At 49.3% G+C, this 19,238-nt stretch overlaps 1 protein-coding gene across 4 annotated transcripts in view; it reads left to right on the top strand.

The window, feature by feature from the left end:
* Positions 1-19,238, top strand: part of ZFHX3 (zinc finger homeobox 3) — a 956,897-nt gene that overhangs the window by 716,690 nt on the left and 220,969 nt on the right. The window contains exon 1 of one of the 4 annotated variants that reach the window (XM_026011599.2): positions 10,207-10,344. The exons of 2 other annotated variants lie outside the window; for them this stretch is intronic. The gene's annotated coding sequence lies outside the window, so the exon portion shown is untranslated. Of the gene's footprint in view, positions 1-10,206; positions 10,345-11,966; positions 12,103-19,238 lie in introns of those variants that run through there. One more of the 4 variants, XM_072731602.1, reaches the window with a different exon arrangement.

Here is a 19,238-nt window from a genome sequence, read left to right as displayed (position 1 = left end):
AGGCGCCGCGGGGCAGGGCCGGCCGGGGCGCGGGCCGAGGGCGGGAGGGCGGCCGGGGTCCGGGCGCCGAGACAAAGGCGGCGGCGGCGGCGGCGGGGGCGGGGGGCCGCGGTGCCGAGCGCCCCCGCCCCCGCCGCCCCCGGCCCCCAACTTTGCCCCACCCCGAGAGGCGCCGGGGCCCCGGGCTGAGCCGCCGCGCGGGGCGCGCACCCGGCCGAGCCGCCCCCGCCGCCGCCGCCGCCGCCGCCGCCGCCGCTGGCCGGGCGGGCGGGCGGGCGGGCGCCTTCCGCGGCGGGGCTCGGCTCGCGGGGCTGCGGCCGCCCGGCGGGAGCCCGGGTCCGACAGCGGCGCGGGGCGAGGCGGCTCCGCCCGGCCCGGTACCTGCGCGCCCCCTGCCCCGCCGGCCGCGCCGCGAGCGCCCGCAGGGGCCCTGCCCCGGACACTAGGGGCTCCCGGGGGCGCGGGGCGCGGGGCGCGGGGCCGCCGGCCTCGCTCCTGGACCAGCTGGGCCGGGGACCTCGCCGCGTGCCTGCTTCTCTTTCTTCGTTCTCCTCCTCCTCTCTCTTTTTTTTCTTTTTGTTTCTTCCTTCCCTTTTTCTTTTTTCTTTCTTTCTTCTTTCTTGCTTCCTTTTTTTTTTTTTTTCCTTACACGAATCTGGGATTGTTTACGTGCCATTCCCCACTCACCCCCTCGCCCTGCTTCACTCTTTGCCATCAGGCGTTTTCATGTACATCTTTTTTTTTTTTTTTTTGGCGTATCTCTTGGAGGCTAGATGTGAGTGTATTGGATATGCTTAGTATATTTAAATCGTGAAAGGACTCGAGGAGTCGTAGGTTTATTATGTTCGAAAAATAACATTTTACTTTACAAATTAATCTGTTGCTCGGAAGCTGACTTTTTGCAAAAGGTTGTGCAATTCCTTCGACTGGGGCAAATTCTTTGATTACAAGTGCTTCAAAAATCACCCACTTAACTTTTCCCCCTTGTTGCTTCCAAGTTAAGGGAAATATGACAATTTTTATTGGTCTCAATCATTGAAACGTGATCTAAGGACTATATGGAAGGAGCCTGATTGCCTTTTTCTGGCCTCCACTTCTAGTGACTTTGAAAAGGGGGTTTGTTAAGCACCTTTGAAGAAGATGACATACGGTGATCGCTTGACTGTAATGCAAATTGCAAAGCATAAATTCACTTTGGAATTAAAAAATCCTTTTGGGGGGGACCCTTGAGGATTTATGATGTTTTTTTAAAAATTGTTTTTTTTTCTCCCTACTTTGGGAGGATGGTTAGTTACACAGCAACTTATTTGGAGGTCTTCAGAAAGAGGCTTGGGAAATGGGAGAGGGGAAAAGATTGATCACAATCTGCATAATCAATAGGGCAGTGTGCTGCAATCGTGTACCTACATTTACTGTAAATTTCTACGATATCTGCAGTGTGGGTGCTCCAGTGCCTCAGTCGGCTTCTTAGAGCGGATTTAGAGGCAGTACAAGCAGAATTTGCTGCCCAGCTCTCCGGAACAATATAGGGGAAGTCCACTGGATAGTGGCTCATTTAAGAACTCCTTCATTTTACTGTACGTGGGGGGGGGGGCAGATCTGTTTACATATGTGGATTTCAGTAAACCCCCAAGGTGTGAGTATACTCTAGGTTGAGGGGAGTAGGAAGTATTGGGGGGAGGTTCGGGGGAGGTGTTCACTCATTGAATCACCACCTTGGGGGCCCTCCTCTCATCTTATGTTAGATATCTTTAGTGCAAATAATTTAGAAGTATGAATACGGTAGAGAGTAATACACCAGAGATTGAAGCAATGTCAAAAGTAAGGATTGCTGTGTGTGCATTTGAGAGAGAGAGAGAGAGAGAGAGAGAGAATACAGACACTTATCTTATAGTCAGGCTTGAAAGCTTGGTGGTAGGTGAATCCATATTTGGAGATGATTTTGAAATAGTCTAGCAAATGGTGCACGAACAGGATTTCGTAAAAAGTGTACATGGAGTCAGTTTTGAAAGGATTGTGGTTTGGGGAGATGAGGTGTGGGCAGGAAAACCCACTCTAGGCCTGTAGCCTTCTGCCTGTATGTCTCCTCCCTTCCCCCTCCCTGAGTTTTAGTTTTTAATTACTTAATGCTGAAACGCACAGGGCTTATATAAATATTTGCAAATGCTCTTTCCTATTGATTTCTCTGAATAAACTGCCCTGCTCAGGTCCAGAGAGGAGGCAATTCAGATCTGTGGACTTTTTAAACATATAAAGTCTCTGGAGGAGCGTTGGTCTGTGCATGCATGTGTTTATGGGTAGAGTTGTAGATACGAAGATTTTGGGGGGCTTTAGGGAGAGTTCAGGCTCTCAGCTGTGTGAGCTGTGAAAGCTGGGCTGGACCTGGCCCCACGGCCTGGCATCCCTGACAGATTGTGTGTGTGTGTGTGTGTGTGTGTGTGTGTAAGTACATAGTGTGTGGGTGTCTACACTGGGGGAGTCTGAATGCATATGCACTTACACTCCCTTCATTCCCCCCCCCACCCCCATTACATATGGAGCAGTTCCAGGGCTCGGTGACTGCCTTCTCCTCAGGGTCACATTGAGTTCGAATCTGACCCAAGGTGCAGGAATCCTGCAATAGGGAAATAAAAGAATATACAGAATGGGGTCAGGTCAGCTGCTCAGAGGCCAAAACCCCTACAGCTGCTTTGATTTTATTTTTTTTTGTGTATATTTTAGGCTCCTCCTGCCATGTTACAAATTGTGCCTCCCCCTCTCAGGTGTTTGCTCTGTAGCTTAAAGGCACCAGAGCCTCTTCCTGCGCGGTTGTCTGCTCCCAGCAAGAACAGAAAACCCACAATACCAAATCCAAAACAAAACAAGAGAGGAGGGGGGAGAAGAAAAACCCTATTGAGTTCAGGCAAATAAGGTTGGGTCTCCAGATCCGATTACAAAGCTGCTTTGAATATGCAAGACAGCACACAAGACCAGTTATTCCAGTTACAACAAACTATTAAAAAAAGAGAGAGAGAGAAAAGAAAAGGCATGTTTAGGTCGTAATTTGTTAGTACAAGGAAAAGAATCCCACATAAAGCTGCCCTCCCCCCCCCCCCCACCCCTTTGCTGGCTTCACATAGAATTCACTCACCCTTTTCCGATGAGTCTACTATATAGGTTCTTTTATTAAAATCTTTTGGGTTTAGGAAGATCGCTGCAAGCAACACATTTTCTGTATTTTTTTCCCCTTTATCTTAGAGGAGAGTTGGCAGGGGTTCTGTGGTTTGCAGTTACACAATATGTTATCATGTTTTTAATCACTAAATCATTGCAGTGGTTATAGATTTACAGTCTTGGGGTATTACAGAGAAGAGAGACGGCGGCTATATATATGCTTTTAAATTACACCGATGTAAACTGAGTGCGGCAGCTGTGAATATGGTCGGCAGACTTCGGCCCCCCCCCCCCCCCCGCCAGCTTCTTAGCTTCCCCCCCCCCAATTTTTTCTGTATTGTTTAGCTTTCTCAAAATAAGCTCCCCCCCCACACTCCTGCACCCCTTGTCTCTTCAGCCTCCCCCAATTCTCATTGCACACTTCTAACCCCAGATAGGTTAGAATTCAAACTCTTGAAATATAACTTGGGATCCAAGATGATCATAATGGCAGTCATAATAAAAAGAGTGGATTTCCTAAGAAATCCTTTTGGTTTCCCTACCGACCTCCTGTATAAGGATGGAGGGCTGATGGCAGACCGGGAGATGGGGGTGGGCAGGGAGAGGGAAGGGAAGGCGGGCTCGTAGCGCTTGCCTGCTTGGAACCTCCAGTGGCCTGTCACCGAGAGCCCACTTTCAGCTTCTGTTTTTCATATTATTATGTAACAGAATCCTTGGCAGCATTAAAAATTCAGTATTACAAGCTGATTGTAATGCTGCCTCATTAGACAGCACTGTCTGGCCTTGTATTAAGTGAAACACAGAGCATGGCTTTTAGATTATAAACACCAATAAATATTAAGGATCAGCAGAGGGGGGAACTCGTCAGCTGGGTTTTTGGCCCCTTCTGGTTTTCTATCTCCTCCCATCTTCTTCCCTTCATCCCCCTCTTCCTCCCCCCTCAACCCCCTCCCCCTTTGGTAACTGTCATCCGTTTTCTTGGGATGCTGATGTGTCGACCCTGGTGACATTTTAGGAGGGCTTTTTATAGAGTTATCTTGTATACACAAAAGGTTTGGAAGTTTGTTTTGTTTTGATCTGCAATAAACAGGTCCTTCACTTTGCTGATGTCATTTCCGTTCATATTTGAGTTGTTTATTGTGTTTCTTCGCTGGGCCCTCTCATCCCTACCCCCACCTCGCTTTTTCAGCCTGAGCCTGGGACTGACTGCCTGGGGAAGGGGGGGGGACGCGTTCCCAAGCTGCCAGGTCTGGGTTCAAAGGCTGAGGGGTTGCGTGTCACTGCCTCGTCCTAGGGTTCACCCGCTGGGGAAGATGTTTCCAGGTTAGAATCTGGTTAAACACTCTGACATCCACTTGCCCTGGCATTTCCATGGCATGCAGTGATTCATCTCAGCTTCCTTTCTTTGAAGCACCCCCCCACACCCACACCCACACACCTATGTCTTTAGTACAGCCTTATTGTCCACTTCTCCAGGCACCCCTCCACACCCCCCCCCAAAAAAAAACCCCAACCTCGTAGTGATGACTTTGATTCACTCGCAAATCTGAAGCTGGCATTAGCGACTTCATGCTGTGAAAAAAGAACATGTTTGCAGGCGTTGCCCCACAGCTTCCCGACTATCACCTTCTATCCCTATTCAGTTTTCCCCCCTTTTGCGTTTATTTTTCTACTCCCTGCCTTTCTGTAGACATAAAGGCAGTTCTCTGGTGTTACTAAAAATGACCACAATGTCCAGTGTCTCTTATTTCCATGTGATCTACAATTGGAATCCTCCCTCCTCTAAAAAAAAAAAAAAAAAAAAAAAAAGAAAAAAAAAAGAAAAAAGAAAAAGAAAAAAAAAGAAAAGGGGAAAAAAAAAGTAGGGTGGGGAAAGGAAAGAGGGAAAACTTTGTAGGTCCCCAAGGCTTTCCTCTAATAGGATGATGGGTTTTAGGTTTAAAAAAATATTATTGTTTTGTTCTTTTAGGTTTAGAAATAATAGGGGGAGAGGGAAAAGCAGTCATTAGGAAGTTCACTGAGCTGCTTTCCAACTAAGACGGGTGAAAAATGAACCTGCATTGACACTTGGCTCCATGTGAAAGCCCCAGTAACCTCTCCCCCCTTCCGTGGCCCTGGCCTTTTGTTCCTGGAAAACGGAGCTAAGGTGCTTTTTCTCCCAGACCAAAGGCAGCAGGCAAGGAGTCCCCTTGTGTGCGCATCGCCTTTAGATGGCCTTCTCATGGTTATTGTCAATGCAGACTCCCCCAAACAATTGCTCCAGGGAGACACAAAAGCAAAAACATTTGTCCTATTTTTTTAACCTCTTTGTTTTAGGTTTTGTTTTTTTTTTTTATCCATTCTTTAAATTTCACAGTTTCTATTTGTCTGCAGAGAGACAAACGAAACAGCATGAAGCACATTTTACCGTAGGCCTCACTGAGGATTGGAACAGCCTCAATAGAAATCCAAATTCTAAAACACTGGCTGACTTGGAGGATATGTGAAATTTCAGCTCTGGCTCTTAAGTCAGATTAGCACAGATTTCAAACAAAAACGCACCAAAATGGAAAGATAAGAAAATGGGATTCTCATTTGGGAAGTGTGAACTGGGTCATCTTTTGTTTATCTCTTAGTGTCCTGCCCCAAGAAGTGGTTGCTTGATAGGAAGGCATTGCAAAAGCTAAATGAAATTCTTCACTTAAAAAAAAAAAATCTGATCCTGGTTATTGTGCTCCTGGCATATTGCTTAATTGATTGTTTTAACACATGTGTATGGGAGCTGTTGGTACATACTATGGGATTGATGTTGAGATTGTTTTTTTTTTTTCAAACTACAATTAATATAAAGAGGCCACATCCCCCCCCCCCTTTCTTTCCTCTCCTGTTTGCTTTTTCCTTTCTTCTCCCTCCAACCTGCTTCCCTCCAAGAATTCTGTGGTTTGCATCAGGCAGAGCGCAAAGGGATGTGTCAGACAGTGGGGATGGCCCATGATCGAAATAGGAATCCACCTCTTTTTCCTGGCCCCAAACAAAGCGCTTCTCAACTGTAATGTATGGACTCTGGTTGCGATGCTATCCTTAAGCATCTGTCTGCCTTTTCATTAAAATTCTCAATTTCAAGGTTTAGAAACACAAATGTAAGAATCCCCCTGGGTATAAAAGTCTTGCATGGCAAATTCTCTTTGCCCTTTTAGAAATAATATTTTTGTTTAAAAAAAAGAGGGAGAGAGCAACCCCTTTACCTAATGCTTTAAAGCTGTTTTAAGGCAAGTTCTTTATATTTTGCAGTCTTAGGCTTTGCAACTTAAAATTAATTTGGAAAATCTTCCAATCAGTTTTTAGAAAAAAAAGGTTGCTCATTTGTGTCTTTTGCATGTGTGCCATTGACAGATTTAGGGTCTTATTTGGGGAGGGTGGGCAAGTAAACTAGATAATGCTCCAGCCATGATTTGGGGGTAAAAATTAATCTCTGGAATTAGCATTGTAGCAATAGATGGAAGCCTTGAGGTATGTGTCAGAGAAATGTGAATCAAAACATCTGTGCGTAGGCCTTGGCACACCAGCCTCCCATGGTTATGGAGGTGAGTGTGGGCAGTTCTGAGGAAAGCCTGTATTCTCTGTCACACCCAGGAGGGCCTGGTCACCCTGCAGGTACCACATCCCTAAATATAACTGCCTAGAAATGAAGGGGTGAATCCAGGGCATGGTGTGCAATTTAGCTCTAAATGACTTTTATTGTTTGTTTCAGGGACTTTTGTTTTTGCCCTCTCCTGGCTTTTTCTTTGTTAAACCCTCAAGGTTATTTAAGCACTAATTTTAAAATCCGTGTGAATGTATATTTTCATAAAAATACAGGGATCTGAAGGAATACACTAATCTCCCTGAAACCCAGCTGTGCTGTGAAAATAGAGTCCAGGTTTAGCTGGAAGTCAGAATGCTGACATTCACTGTGTCTCAGCTCAGAGATCATATTTACCTTTGCTGAAGTGAGGGGACACAGCTCTGGAGAATGAATGTGTGTGTGGAGAGAAAGGCAAGCCAGTTTGGCTCAGTTGGGATCACTGTGATTTACCAGTCAGTTAAGTGTTGGGGGCGGGGGGGGGGGGGCGGCTGGCCTCTGGCTTGGAGAGTGGGTCAGGGGAGGACTAGGGAAGAGGTCAGCATTCCCTGATTTATTTTTAAATATTTATCCTTTTGGCTGTTGCCAATTACGGTGTCCAGAGGAGATGAGACTGGTTATGGAGAACTGCCTTTTCTTCTGAGAGTGGGTTTATTTGTCAACAGTATCTAGGAGCCATGAACAAGCCAGGCTGCCTCTGCTGGGTAGGCCATGGGTTTAACTACAGGCATCTGCCCTCAGAAGGGCCAGGGCCTTTCAGAGCTGGAGGACAGGATTTGCGTGTTGTGTGTTTCAGGGAAACTGTTGATTCCACCCCTAAGTGCAAAAGTTTCAGAATCCCTCTGGAGAGGTATTGTTTTGTTCCTACGGATTTTAGTATGTGTGCTGCCGAAGCGATTGTTAATGGGGGAAATAAGTTTTGGTAGAGGTAATGCCCCAGCTTTTTGGCAGTCCTGTATATTCATAATGCTACAGAGGCCATGCATAGATTATTTGCCTGTGGATTCACCTGTTAAAATTTTGCCTGTAACAAAGGCAAGCTGGCCAGCTCTGAGCACATACGTAGCTGGTGCTGGAGTAAGATAGACCCACGGTCACTCTCAGTTCTACTTGTCAGGTGGCCGCCCCTTGGGACCCTGGCAGGATCCTGCAGATCCCCCTGGGGCCTTCTGTCCAGCACCTCCACATCCTTCCAGCTTACTTTAGAGCAGGTTCTTCAGCATTCTAGCTTTTATTTTATTGAAGATATTTATCTGTCGGCCCACCAGGTTCATGATGTCACCAGATTATGAGGTCATCCCCTGTTAATAAAAGTTAAGATAAAGCAGCAAAATTAGATTTTCTGGGAGTATAAACATTTTCTTATTGTCTCTATCTAACAGGCTACGGGGTGGCTCCCAGGTAGGACCCAGGAGCTTGGGAGTCCTGAGGTTCCTGAAGACATTTCCAAAGTCATATCTGGGTGGCGGGCGCCACGTTATTGGCGTTATTGCTAGCATCATCATCTTCATGTATTATTCATAGTGACTTTTTCAATTAAATTATTAATTGGTTTTTCTTTAAGGTGTTCTCAACTCCTGTGGCTAATATAAATAATAGTGTGTTTTGAAAACACCACCTGTTCTTGGGTCTAAAGTCAGGTGCTCTGGAAACAGCTCGACAGTGATCGCACTCTGGTTTGCAAAATCATCCTCCACTTTGCCTTTTTTGCTCTCCAGTCCCCCTCCCCATACAGTCTCTCATGTGTGACAGAATTTGGCTTGTGCTCTCCTTTGTCCCTAATCGGACATGATTCCCTAGAGGCAGTCTTTTCTCCCAGGGCCCTACCGGAAGGGAAAAAAAATTTTTGGAGTCTCTTTTCTGGACTAAAACGTTAAGATGTAGGGAAGGGGTTGTCTGTCCCCAACAGGTTGGATGTTTACATTAATTTGAACCCAAATTACGTTGTGCAGAACGCCTTCTATGCGGTGATGGGATAGTTTTAATCAGTCAGGCATCCTCTCTCCCCCTGCATCAGTGTGTGCATAGTGCTGATACGGTTCCATACCTACAGCTTTTTGCCTCGTGAGCTCATTATAGTTCTCACCCTTGCACGGGTCATTGTTGCGCAGTTGGACTCTTCGAGGCTGTGGGGCCAGCCTGGGTGGGTGGCTTTCAGCAGGGGACAAGCAGGTGCCTTTCTGTGCTGAGAGAATGGGGCGGGAGTAAAATCAGACAGAGCTGAGTGTGGGATTCTGAGAGGCAGGACAGGGGACTTCCGGTGAGCTTTCTGTAGGGCTTGCCTTTGCATATCAGAATGGAAAAAGGTGAACCTGGGGAGATATAAAAACGTCCAGCAGTTGGCTTTGACCAACTGGGGTGCCCCCCCTATTAAATTCGACCTGGCAGTAGAGTCTCCCCGGGAAGGGCCTGATGTATGCCTTATCTGAAATGATGTGGCTTTTTAAGGCAAGTCTTAAAAAAAAAAAAAAAAAAAAAAAAGAGTGCAGGCTTCCCTTGCAAGCTGCGACTTCTCTTCCCGTCTTCTTTCTTTCTCTCCCTTGGAGAACTCTATCCTTAAAGTCTCACTGGAGAGCAGGGGATGTTTTTCTAAGTTTCTGCAGCTGAAAAACAGAAGTGCTCTGTAAAGCAGTTAATAGGATGGGTGTGTGTGTGTGTGTGTGTGTTTCCAATAAATTCCTGTCCACATTGGCTGATGTCCCCGTGCTGGAGTGGCCTGGCTGTGACGTGGATGGGGCCCGGAGGCCGAGGGCTCGGGTTCGGAGGCCCCAGGCTCCCTTTCTTGTGGCCGAGGGCGCGCCCCTTTCTCCTCGTCCGATTCTAGGCCGGCCCCTGACTTGGGATGCGCGGGAGCGGGGTCGCGGCCCGGGAGGGACGGGGCTTTGTTCCCGGGGCGGCCCGGCCTGCGCAGCGCGGCGCGGCGAGCGCCCCCGGGGCCCGGGTCCCCGCCGCCAGCGCCGCCGCCGCCGCCGCCGAGCCCCGAGCCCCGAGCCCCGAGCCCCGAGCCCCGAGCCCCGAGCCCCGGCCTGCGCCCGCGCGACTGTAGATGTCAGGCTTTGCCCGGGGAGCCGAGCGGCGGCGGCGCTGGGAGTTTCGAATTAACCTTCCGCTTTGTTGCTGTGTAATGTGGATCCCCGAAGGCCCCCCGCCCCGCCCGCCCCCCTCCCCCGGGCGGTGAGCCTGCAAACTGCGAGTTGAGCTTCATTTACATAAAGCGACTCCGGGCGGGCGGCGGGCGCGAGCCGGGAGGGAGCGGGAGCCGGAGCCGGAGCCGGAGCCGGGGACCCGGACCGAGCGCGCCCCGGGGGGCCTCCCCGCCCCCAGCGCCCCCAGCGCCCCGCCGCACGCCCCGGGGCGCCCCTCCCCGCCCCTCCCCTCCCCCTCCCCCTCCCTCCCTCCCGGGGAGGGGCGGCCGCCAGCATGAGCCCCCGGCCCCGGCCCGCGGCCCCCCTGCACCTAGCCGGAGCCACCCCGGAGCCCCGGAGGAGGCCGCCCGGGCTGGGCAAGCGCGGGGCGCGGGTGCCGCTGCCGCCCCCGGGACCTGCGGGCGCCGCCTCCCCGCGGAGGTGCGCGGAGCCTTTGTGTGCCAGGTGAGTGCAGCCTCGCGCCGGCCGCGGCGGGCAGGTGCCGCGGATCTTGGCTGAACTTCCTCTCCGCGCGGGGCCTGTGGGGGAAGGGCGGGCTGCATGCACTTGAACTAGTGGATTCCGGAGCAAGCTACCTGGGGGTGGGGAGCGGCTCGGCTCTGCTGGGCCCCGGGGAAGCCGCCGCCTCCCCCCACCCCCACCCCCACCCCACCCCCACCCCCACCCCACCCCTCTCTCTCCCTCTTCTTCCCTTCTTCCTTCCTTATTTTGCTTTTGGGGCAGCGCTAGCGTCCTTTAAAAGTTTGGGTTCCCCGCCCCCCAAAATGCACCCTCTTCAGCACCAGAGAAGTCGCTGGTCAGTTTGAAACAATGTGAAGAATGCGCTTATTGTGGCGTCACTAAAGGGAGAACCGGGTTTGGAGCTGGAAGGCACCTTTGGAGAGGAGAGCCGCTCGCCCACCCTCTAACTGGAGTTTAGGTCGCACTCTGGGAAGACATTTCCGTGGGGAGAGGCGTGGAGAAGAGGGAGAGCTATGATGTTTGTCCTGTTAAAGGAGAGAGATTGCCCAAGTTAGGTCAACAGCAGGGGGAAAAAAAAAGTAATCATTGTTGCACACTTAGTAGCAGGAAAAGAACTTTCTGGAAAATGGTCTTAATGCGTTGGACATACCTGTCTTATAAGAATGGTGAAACACCTGGAGGGCAAAGACCATCCCTGGTGCCTGGTGTATTACAAGAGTGCCCTGCCTGGCTTTAGCGGTGCACAGGATGTAAAACTGGTTTAAATGAAAGCCATCAGCAGGTGAATCCAGGAGGGTCGTCACTGTCTCCACCCCCCCCCACCCCCCGTTTGTGTCATTTCACAGCCCTGGAAGACTCTAAAAGCCCCTGACAGATAAGCTCAGAGAGATCAGAGGGCCCCCACTTGGGCACAGGGAGAAGGCCTTTTCCTAGGGCTGGGGCCTGCTTGGTGGAATGTATCAAGGCACAGCAAGGAAAACAAACTTAAGCCTTGAAGGTAGATAGTGAGAAAGTTACACGTCATCCTATTTCGCCCCATGCTTCGAGATCCTTGGAGACAAGTCACTAAATAAATAGAGTATAATTTAAAGCTCGCTCCCACTAGTTGGGGAACTTTGTTTCTTTGCCATCAAGCAGCAGGTGCGAGTTTGTAGAGTTGGCCCCTTGAGTCCCCTCATTCCTAAATTCAGGAGGTGTCAAACCTTCGTGTTCTTTTAATGGCTGTGGTTTCTGGATAAGTTTCAAGGGGAAACCCTAAAAATCATGAGTTCCAGGAGGCTGGGCTGGAGAAGGAAGCCCGAGTGCTGGGGCAGAGACCTGCACGTGAGAGGAAAACCTACACCTTCCAAGGTAACCGATCCAGAGAGGCCAGGGCCTGAGCATGGCCTGTTCCTTGTTACTAGAACAGCCACTGGAGGCCTGAGATTCTGAATCCTCTTTACCCAACCCAGACACGAAAAGCAAGTAAGGAACAGAGGTGGGATGTGTGGAAAGTCAGGATGATCCACAGTCCTCAATCATGTAAGGGTTTCAGGAACAGAGTCCTCGGAGAGAGGCATACACCTGGATGTTTGCACACCTGTATTTTTGTTCATTCTCTTTTGCAGAGACCCGGAAGGCCCCCTTTCAGAGGGTGTGTGGCTGTGAAGGCCAAGAGAAACTTTTCCTCTCCCTCGTCCTTAAATTACAGGACTAAGGAGACTGTCTGCATTTACTTTCCAGCATGTTTTCAGAGAGCGTGTAAGTGCCTCTTGGAATGGGCTAGGGTCACACTTTGCTCTTTTATTTAATTGCCCAAGTGTTATTTAACAACATGGGGCAGATGCAGAAACAAGCACTTTTACATTTTAAAATCAGCCCTTTTGGAATCACAGGGAATTAAATGACTTGGAGACCTTCTGTCTTCCTGACATGGGTCACCTCTCTCTCCCAGCTCTCTTTTGAAGCGGCTGCACTTTCTCTGGGATAGAGCTGCTGTTTTCCAGCTCTCCTGAAAACAGTTGTGATTGACAGGGAACTATTGGGAAACACTTGGTAACTCTTCAAAAAAAAAAAAAAAAAAATCTGAGCTGCTTCCCCAACCACCTGAAACTTTAATTTTGGTTTCTTCCCTTCCGTCTTTTATTTGCACAAATGAATACTCAGGGAGGGTGGAAAGGACCCAAATAAAACAGTGCTCCCCGCAGGCCTCTGTTTGGCTCCTTCCAACAGGACAGCGAAGTGCCTTCCTTCTTGCTGCTTTGGGATTGGCTCGGACTGCCGTGTAAACTCGGTGCCAATTGGACTGCCAGTGGCAAGGAGCTAAAATAAACGAGATTTCACTTTTCATCATTATTACTTAAAATGATGATTGGTAGGCGCTACCAGGACAGGCCTGGTTCACCTTGGGTGACCCACAGGTGGAATAAATCTGTGATTGCGGAATCCCAGCGAAGTATTATCTGGGGCTCGTGATGATTTAGCTCAGTTACCTCAGTTCTGGTCACAAGTGGTATTCGGGGAGTGTGTCCTTACTTATTGTCACTGTGTGCTGTTGGGCATTGGAGTTTTTGTTTGTTTGTTGCTTCTGAGGGGTTACTGTGAGAGCCTGGAAGTGCTGGAGGGCCCAAAGCAGACCTTCACCTGGGACTTGCAGCAGCCTCAAGTTAACATGTAAATATTTAAGTGACTAAGCAACATTTTATAAAAGTGTGGGGAACCCTTCCGAACACTAGAAGGAAGAGTGACTTATTACACCCACTTTTTAGAGTATCTAGTTTGCTTCCAAACCTGAAGGGTTTACGCCTCATCATCTTGGTGAGATGACAGTGATAGTGATTCCAGCCTGAAGAAACTTGCAGGCTTCATCTCACACTTGCCAGGATTACAGGGATAATGCACCTGACTCCTAACCTCAACAAGCATGGTGTGTGCTGTGGTTTATGCTTTCATTTGTTATTAAAATGGTTACTTGCTCTTAGGCTGGCCTATTTCTGTAATGCTGGGGCCTACTGGCCTACTCTGCTTCCCAAGGCTCGTGTAATTAACCAGGATGGGGGCGTTACCATCAAAACACAACAGGAAGGCAGATTCCATTGCAGTGCACTTCACAGGGGTATCCAAATGCTCTGGTAGGAGAATTTGGTCATAATGGGGATTGTGAGAAATCCCAGCACAGCCCAGAACCACCATGCTCTGCCTGGGTTAGAAGCTGCGGTCCAGGAAATGGGGACCCAGTTTTAATGGAGCACGGGCAAGGGAATGCCTTTGCAGGAGCTAGTCTCAGCCAGACTTTAAAGGGTGCCTTTTCGGTCCAAAGCATGGTGTCCAGAGTCCTTAGGCTGCTCAAATGGAGAAACATACAGAAGCTAAGATTGAGTCAAATTGCCCCGAGGGAGGAACTCTGGCAAAAATCTTGGCTCATTGGCAAGCCACTCTCAAAATCCAGATTAAGGAGAAAAAGTACAAAATCAACAACTGTCAGGTTTCCTTTCTATATGATTTAAAGTTGGCTGCCAGATTGTCACTTTGCACATGTTCAAAGAGATCAATCAGATGTTAGAGGGTCCCCTCCCCCAATGTGGTAAATGTCTCCTGTATGGACAAGAACTGGGGAATTGACAGCAGCTTTGTGCTGAAGCTTCACAGCAGTGAGACAACTTGAATGTTTTTTTGTTTTTTGTGTTTTTTTTTTTTTCTTTCTGGTTTTCATTCTTTGGAGCAGGGGACAGGATGGTGGAGACAAGGCCGTGAGTGGTCTAGCAGTGATGGATGTGTTTCTAGAGAGTTCTTTGCCCAAGAAAGGTGCCTTAGCTGCTTCTTTGTGACTTTTAAAGGTGAATTTTTTTTTCCTTTGATGTTTCTTCCCTTCTTTCACCCTTCATTGCTGGAGTTTCTTGCTTTTGCTAGGATAGGGGTGTGAATAAAAATGGGAAACGAGACATAGAAAGTTTGCTAGGTGACAAAATTGGCTTCATTTCAGAGTAAGACTTCTGTTTTGTTGGTTTTAACCCCAGACAGGACCTCTTAGTAAAATGCCTGGGCTTAATCTGCCTTTTGGGTGAAGCCTTCTCCCTTCCTACAGGAGGGTCCTTATGCAGTCTGTCAATAGGAGGATTAATGGGAGGGGGGGTTGGGGGAAGTTGGTGCACCCCTCCAGAGGGGCCTTCCCTGTCCTTCTGTGCCCTGGGGGCAGGGGTCTTAGGTGTTTGAGCTGCTCATGCTTTAAATTTTGTCTCCCTCCAAGATTTTTCCATCCTCTCCCCTCCTTGAAGTGGGTGTCAGGCTGCCATGGAAGGGAGGAGTGGGGTGGGCTGAACCTGCACTCCCTTCCCGCCCCCTCCTCCCTCTGGCTCTTGCTGGCTTGAGACTGAAGCCATGAAGACCCCCCTGAGCAGTGAACTCAGGGAGTTGCCAACATCCATCTCCCCTTCTCTTCTGCTAATCACATAATAGCCTTAAAGGCTCTCTTAAATGATTATCTTGTCTTTAATTTTTTAAGTGGGCCTTTTGGGGCAACATTTGGGAGTTCATAGAGTATCTTCCGTCATCTGAACTGGGAAAACTGGCTCCGTTGGACTCTGTGAAAAGACAGTGGAATTTTCATCTGCTGCCGATTTCACGGACTGTCCTGAAAGTGATTTTGGCCACAAACCTTTGATCTGGGAGTGAGACACTCCCCCCCCCCCCCCCCCCGCCCCCCAACCTCAGGCTTCTGGAGGCAGAAATTGGAGACTGCTCAGATCTCCCTACTTTGTGTGTGTTAGTGTTAATGTGTGTGTGTGTGTGTGTGTGTGTGTGTGTGTGTGTGTGTGTGTCTTGGGGCAGCAACAGCCCTAGAGAAGAGCCGGGTATTTGGGTTATGGGAGTGATGGGAGGCTAAAGCATGGTAGGGGCTAGCAGACCAGGAGGGGGGACAGTGTGTAGACTTCCTGAGGGGTAAGGAGGGCTGACCTGCTTGGAGATTGGGGGCTGGGTGGGGGGAAGTGGGTGCAAGAAGACAATTTTGTGGTTTCTTGGTTATGCCCAGTTTCACCCAGGAATGTGACTGGAGAAAAACATGTCTGTGGCCTGTGCACACCTCTGCCGTGGGCTCTGCATTTCAGCCTTAAACTGCCGGTTCCCAGGCAGGTGCAGGACTTCTCTCTTGGATCTCTGGAGTCAGATGAGCCGAGGGAAGAAAAGACCGAGGGGCTTAATTTGATATTTGATTTCAGCCTTGCAGGCCCTCCCTGCCCTCCCCCCCCCGCAAGTCATGTAAGTGCCTGTTTAAATATGGAAGTCTCCCTTCAGTGTATAAAAAGCCCTTTTCAAAAGAGTTTTAACTCTTGTAAGTCTATAAAAAGTACATACGTGTAGACACGAACTTATTTGCTTCCCACACTTAACGGTCTCTGAGTGGCCTGTTTGGGACAACTTTTCTCTTCCTGACATCTTTTTGTCCGGTGAGAATGTGCTAAAAAAAAAACAAAAAAACAAAACAAAACAGAAAAACAAACCACGTGTGTTTTTTTTCTCCCTCTCAGCAACTTTCCCTTCTTTTTTTTCTTTTTTCTTTTTTTTAAACAATTTTTCTTAACTGCTCAAGAAACAATGCACGCCTCTTCCACCATTTCAGGCCCTGCTTCCTAAAATGCTCTTTGGCTCGGGGCCCTGGTTCTTAATGTACATTTGGCTTGTAGGGGGAGTGGTTTTTGCTTTTCTTGTAACAACTCTGTATTTCTCCGTGGAACATCTGCATCCTTGCTTACAGCGTCAGGTCAACTTCTGGATACTTAGGAAGCCTGTGGATTCACTGTGTGTCAGGAGGTTGGTGTCAGTGTTCAAGTGACTGTTGTTAAATACCACCTCTGTTTTACCAGCTTCTTGAATGGTGTCACTTTTATGTTCCATACATAGTTCTTGCCAGGGGACAGGCTCTGATAAACACTGTCAATCGGTGTACCTGGCTGTATGAACACTTGTTACCTGGGCCTACTTGGCTTCCTTTTAAAATGTATTTCCAGGGATCCCTGGGTGGCGCAGCAGTTTGGCGCCTGCCTTTGGCCCAGGGCGTGATCCTGGAGACCCAGGATCGAATCCCACGTCGGGCTCCCGGTGCATGGAGCCTGCTTCTGCCTCTGCCTATGTCTCCGCCTCTCTCTCTCCCTCTGTGTGTGACTATCATAAATAAATAAAAATTAAAAAAAATGTATTTCCAGGTAAAAGATGTGACAGTAGTGAAAATGATACAGCTCAACATCATTTGAGATTGAGCATCAACATCGCTGAGATTTTCAAAGAAGTTGGGTCTGGTTTTTCCTCCACCCAGAGGCAGAGTTGTCTTTAGGGAAACAGGAGAACTACATTTTTGGGAAAGGCCCGTCACTTTATTTTGCCCTGGCTGGGGAAGCTGGAACAGTTGTCCAGACAGGGGAGACATTGGGGAATAGACGAGATCCTAGTGCAGACGCTCAAGTGTCTAACTGGAGGGAGGTGCAGTCTTCTTCATTGGTTGAAGGAATGAGATAATTAGTAAAACCGGGGAGAGGTCACTTTAGGATCAGAGAGCGGCTAATGAGCCAGCCCTTACACTGGGGGTTCTTTTGCTCACACTCGGTTTTGTGGGAGAAGCGGAGGTGAATCAGAAGAGCCTGCTTTTTTTGGCAGGCTGGCTGGTGTTCTTCACCCTGCGGTTAGCGTGTACCTGTCTGCCTGCCGGGGTCACAGACCTGAGGCCCAGTTCTGGCCTGGCCTAGCTGTGTGACTGGACCAGTGATCGAATCTCTCTGAGCCTTACTTCCTTCATCTGTAAAATGGGCATAATACACACTTCACATTAAAGAGGGGGTTCAGCTCCGTAGAAAACCGCCCTCAAGGCAGTTGGCTTGGAGAGTGGCCTCTCCACAAATGATAGCGCCCATCCCCAGCCTTCCTCTTCCTTTGTGTTTCTTCCATTGTGGCCGCTGCCCTCTGCTACTTTTGTCTTTCAGCACCCTGGAAGAAATCAACCCAAAGGTCCAGCATTTCTTCGGCTCCCCCCTTAAGGGCTGGGAATAAGGCCAGCTCTTTTTGACATGCTGCAGCTAAATGTGTTTAGGAGTGAAGCAGACAGAGCGTCCTCATCCTCCCCAGCCCTCCCCTCCCCTCCCGTGCCCCCCACCCCGCCCCCTGAAACTGGCAGGCGGCCCTCTAAGTGAGCAGCCCACTCAATGACCCACCTAGAGAGGCCTTCCCGGGCTGGCTTGTATATGCTAATAGGCCTGACTTGTCCTGGCTTGTTTGTAGTGATTTGTGGAGGCATTTATATGCAAATACTATCAACTTGCTGAGTTAATTATCATGTGCCTCCCCCCCACCCCCCCTTCCTGCTTTGCCTCCCAGCCTGTCTCTGCGGAAGGGACTGTTCTCATTCATCCTCCGCTCTTCCTCTCTGGGCCTCGTCTGTCCATTGCCCTGTCCCCTTCCTGTCCCTGCAGGTTGGATCACAGCTCCTTGCTTCTCAGTCGCCCATCACTGGAACCTCTGAGTCAGGGGTGGGCATGCAAGTGGCTGGCCCGGTTGAAATCCTCCATGAGTGGGGTCATTTTGCATGGAGGGTGATCTGGGTCCCGTTGCTCTGAGTTTTGAGCCCCATATTTTTACCTACTAGTTTGAAAAACAGAGCTACCCAGACCTATCAACCCCTTGACACCGTCCTCAGACTGGTGAGAAAATGACTGTTGTTTTAACGTTATCACTCTTACTATTTTCACGTGCCCACATTGTTGATGCCACAAAATCTTGTGACCATCTCTAAGCATGCAGGCAAACCATTTTGTGAAGGGGTGCCTCCTCTGGCCCCCTGCCCCTGGAAATCTGAGTACTGAAAGGTGCTTGAGTGGACCTCAGTTCTAGTTCCTTCCTGTTTGGGCACTGTTCACATTTGGGGTTGGGTGGTTCTTCATTGGGGGACGTGGGGGATCCCTGACTTCTCCCCACTTAGTAGCACGTCCCCCCCGCCCCAAAAATGCCTCTAGGAATTGCCCACGGTCCCCTGGGGAAGCAGAATCATTCCAGGTTGAGAACCTCTGGGACAGAGATTGCATTTGTTCTGTTGGATAAAAAGATGGCAGATTCCGGCCTCCTCCAAGTCAGACATGTTGACCGGCCTCTGAGCTTGTGCTGTGACCTAGCAGATATCAGATGTCGCCATTTGCTTAATTTTCGGGTCTTTTTAGCATTTGAAAACTAAGAGCCTTTCCTTTTAGGGCATGGTAACAGGTTCCTGTTTGAGGCTTTATCACTGTTGTCCTCTAGAGTGCTGTCCCGTAGAAAAAGAACCCAAGTCCTATAGGCAATTGTACATTTTCTTGTGGTCGTGTCACCAGAAAGTAAAAAGAAACAGGTGGAATGAAGTTAAAATGAGGGATGTCTGGCCAGCTCAGTCAGTAGAGCCTGTGACGCTTGATCTTGGGATTGTGAGTTCAAGCCCCATGTGGGGTATAGAGATTATTAAAAAATAAAAGTGGGTATTTTATGCACCGCATGGTGTGACATTCTTGTTCTAGCAGTTGGGACGAGCGGCATTTCCAGTGCCCAGGAGCCCTATGTGGCTAGTGGCCGCCCTATTGGGACACCTCAGCAGTATCTAGGATGATTCCAGCCCTTGTCAGTGCTGAAATCACACTATTTTCTACTGAGTCTGGAAGAAAATTTTTTCCTTCTTTCTTTTCAAAAAAAAAAAAAAAAAAAAAAAAAGCTTTATGTTTATTCTCTGAAAAGTGGGGCCTTGAAGGCACAGCTGCAGCCACAGAGCCAGGCAGAGGGAGCTGGGCCTCTAATCTCTGGGGAAGCTCCCCCGGCCTCCGTGGGGGAGGCCCTCTGGGCAGTACCCTGGGCCGGGCCTGGAAGGAGGGTAAATACTCTGAGGGCTCAAT

Source organism: Vulpes vulpes, chromosome 12 (assembly GCF_048418805.1).
Source record: "Vulpes vulpes isolate BD-2025 chromosome 12, VulVul3, whole genome shotgun sequence".
NCBI lineage: Eukaryota > Metazoa > Chordata > Mammalia > Carnivora > Canidae > Vulpes > Vulpes vulpes.
The sequence above is the reverse complement of the archived record's forward strand: the minus strand, read 5'-3'. Positions and strand labels throughout refer to the sequence as shown.